At 49.5% G+C, this 3,439-nt stretch overlaps 1 long non-coding RNA gene across 1 annotated transcript; it reads right to left on the bottom strand.

Moving 5' to 3' along the window:
* Nucleotides 1-862: 862 nt before the first annotated feature.
* On the bottom strand, nucleotides 863-2,565 carry LOC131880508 (uncharacterized). The gene is made up of 5 exons (XR_009373271.1): nucleotides 2,458-2,565; nucleotides 2,013-2,355; nucleotides 1,755-1,920; nucleotides 1,439-1,688; nucleotides 863-1,359 (listed from the first exon to the last, which is right to left on the bottom strand). It is a non-coding gene; the product is annotated as an uncharacterized LOC131880508 (long non-coding RNA).
* Between the last annotated feature and the right edge of the window lie 874 nt (nucleotides 2,566-3,439).

The raw sequence follows: 3,439 nt of genomic DNA, 5'->3' as shown, positions 1-3,439 counted from the left end.
GACGCACGACGAAGAGGAGGAGCGAGAAGGAGGAGCGATTTAGATCGTGATAAAAAAAAAGTGACTATGAGTGACTGTACCCAGATAAAAGCTGACGATATGGGGGTGTATTAGAGCTGTCTTTGATAGAGTCTATGGCCATTACCTGGGTTTTCTCCCATAAATTGGCCAAAATCGGCTACCGTGCTTCCGAGGTCTACTAGTGACTAATAAAAGAAACCAAACTTAGAGTGGAGGAACTTAACAAGGCTGACTTTTGGTTTGCTAAAACAGATATAGGACAATTTTAGGACCCTGGCCAATTTGGAGCGTCAGATCTACGCCTTTGAAGGCAGCTACCTCGAGGACACACATCTAATACGGCAACATTATCCCGAGGCTGGGACCGGTACTTTGACCGTCACTAAGACTAGCGGCCAAGAGCCGATAAGGCGCAACCGAAAAGTTCAAAGAAAACGATCGACTCTTCTCCAAATCGTCCATTACATCCAGTGCGGTAAGAACTTCTTAAACAGGCACGAATCTTCATTAACCGTCTCTTGACCCTGACTCCTGCTTATGTGCACTTAGGCTGTGAGCGGGTTACCTAATGAAATCTACGCCGAATAGCGGACACGGGCCACGACGGTCCAGTCGACCTGTCACTTGACCACGGGTTTAGCATAACAGTGGCTCTGAAGATAATAAGGACCTCTGAGTGGGTTGGTCAGGCCACAGCAGCTGCCAACCCGAAATCTTTAAAGAAGGCATCCAATAGAAAGCCGGCATCGATAGCCGGGTGTTTTTGACCAATTCAATCCTTACCTGTCTCTTCGTGCTTTTTTCGATGCCTTCTATTTGCCATTTAGAAAATAATTAAACCTTCTCATCGTACCAAGTGCTTTAATCATTTCTGAATATGACATCAAGACATGTCTGACAAATTTGTTGAGTCTATGAATGAGGTATTTGCGATCAAGGGCAATTGCAATCACACCCATTGAACGTCATGTTTGAGACAAACGGACAAGTCCGTAGATTCCATTCAACGCGCTGGTCCTTCGCTGTCTGAACTCCGAGGGGCGCGTTTCCTGTTCCGGCTCGGGCGTGTGGTCGGGTTCGTTCTCTTTCATCCGACAATTCGCCACGGGGGCGTCGGCCTAAATTAGCGTAATTCGGTCCCGTAGTTATGATAATCGACCACGATGTCTTCATCCGTGTGGGAAAACAAGGCGGAAACCATCGGGTGAAGCAAGGAATCATGAAGCTCAACACCAAGGGCATCATAGAAGCCAATGACAACAAATGGAACCCCAGGCCTAATTGAATTCATCCACGCATTTATACTGATAAGCCCAAGCCCGTCACCGTTTTGTTCCACTAATATGAGACGGAAATGAGAACTGATGAACTGATTACCCCGGAGATATGAGGCTGGCTCACACGCCCGAAAGCTTACCTTGTCTTGCAAATCGATGCATTTTCGTCGAGTACTTTGGACGAGCCGTACTTGAAGTAGAAGTGCTCGCGATAGTAATCCAAGGCCACGTCGTAGCGATCCTGACACACGGTACACACCGTGTTCTTAGGCTCGCCTTCGCGCATAGCATCGTACTGGATGAAGCAATCATCGGCTTGTCCAAAGTAGAACATGGCTTGGGCAGTGGTGTTACGAATCACCAATGACTTGTTACCCGGCACATAACAAGCTGAAGGAAAAGGCCGTTATTCTCACCGTGTCGGACCAGCAAACAAGGAGAGACACAAAGGCTCACCATGGCAATAGCCTCGAGCCCAGAGGCTGTCGCGTCCCAACACTTCCTGGTACGAAGTCTGCACCCACGTTCAATCGATCTTGATTGAGGATCGGTCCATGCAATTGCGACGGGTGGGGACGGACACGGGTCCAGGGCCCATGACACTCTCAGTCTGGTTGAGAATCTGCCGTCAAAAACACCCGATAGCATTATTGGTGGGCCCATTGCCCAATGCATCCATCCCCCTCCCCGCGCGGCCAAGGCAGGCCTACTTACCTCGTAGGTCGTCTCTACGTTAATCTTTGGCCTTGGCAGTTGAAGCAAAAACTGACCGGGTGGGCGTAGCTGGTCACGCAATACTTAAACTGAGCCAGAGCGTCGCCAAAGGCCAGGAGCTTGTGGGTGCAACCCCAGTCCGGTGAGCCAGCCGGACGGTCATCTAACGTGTCGAGCACTATGCGAGGCAGGGCGGAGGCGTGGCTAAGGCTGGAAAAGTCCAGCCCGGGTCGGCCCGACTGAGATCTTCCGAGGACGTCAAATGAGACGGACTGGGCTGGAGCAAGAGCACCACCCCCAAGACCCACCAGGGGCTCAGGCCAAAAGAGACAGAGAAAAACGCCTAAGGAGAGAAAAGACAGTCTCAGTCCACACATGAAATGCATGACGAGCATCTATACGGATGGAACCCGCCGAAACCCCGGAGGGCTCGAGCCCCACCTACCGTGGACCGCCCCCGCGGCTAATCGAAAGCTGGAGGTGGGCCATCCGGATCGATGAGTGGGCGTTTATTGAACAGGGGGATGGGGGAAATAGTCGGAGCAAACCGGAAACGCCCCTCGGCTGGTGGGTTGGCGCCAGATAGGTGATCAATGAGTGAGTCGTGACGCAGTTCAAGAGGTCCAGCCAGAGTCGGGGACGTTGGGAGGCTCGGGAGGCTCGGGACCCAGGTTGTTACTCGGGACTGAGAGAAGTGAGAACTGGGATTCGAGCAGGCACTCATCAAGACCGAGCAGCACGCAGTGTCGCTCGCGGGCTGACGGAAAAAAAGCGCAAATAATGCTTGAGAAGCCTATAATGGTTTTTTCATCAAAATTAAACTAAAAGAAGCCAAATTTCATTTCTAAATGGTTGGGGTGTTAACCTTTTTGACCATGGTTGAGTCGGATATGAACTGATATCCACCATCAACCGCCTGAATTTCCGGTCTCTAGATCCTCGCCTCCGTTGCCTCTTTCAACTCTAGACTGCATTTCATCTTAATATTTCGTTTGTGGCGGCATGATAGTTGGTGTCCACAACACTTTTGTCAAAATAAAGCTATTTGTTACATTGATTCACCCTTTTTCGGGTTTTCTGACCACTGGATTGAGCAACATGCCTGGCTAGCTCAATGAGTGTTGGCCAGAGGTGCGAACCTGGCGCCCAAGTGCCAAATATGGACACTCTCCTGAACACCAAGGTACTCAACGCAATCAACGCACTAAACCCAGTCAGTCAGTCAGTCAGTCAGTCAGTCAAAGCTGTGTTGAGAGAAAAAGAATTAGAAGAAGAAGAAGAATGAAAAACAAAAAACGAATAGCTACAAATGAGCAACAAAAATAACATTGGAGCCGTTGCATCTCAGGGTGACCAGAAATATCAATTTTAAATCAACTTAGAAACGTCAATGGAATTCTGCAAATAAACAATAACCCACATTCATT

The sequence above is a fragment of the Tigriopus californicus genome, chromosome 5, assembly GCF_007210705.1.
Source record: "Tigriopus californicus strain San Diego chromosome 5, Tcal_SD_v2.1, whole genome shotgun sequence".
NCBI classification, from domain to species: domain Eukaryota; kingdom Metazoa; phylum Arthropoda; class Copepoda; order Harpacticoida; family Harpacticidae; genus Tigriopus; species Tigriopus californicus.
Note: the sequence above shows the minus strand (reverse complement) of the source record. Positions and strands in the feature narration are given on the sequence as shown.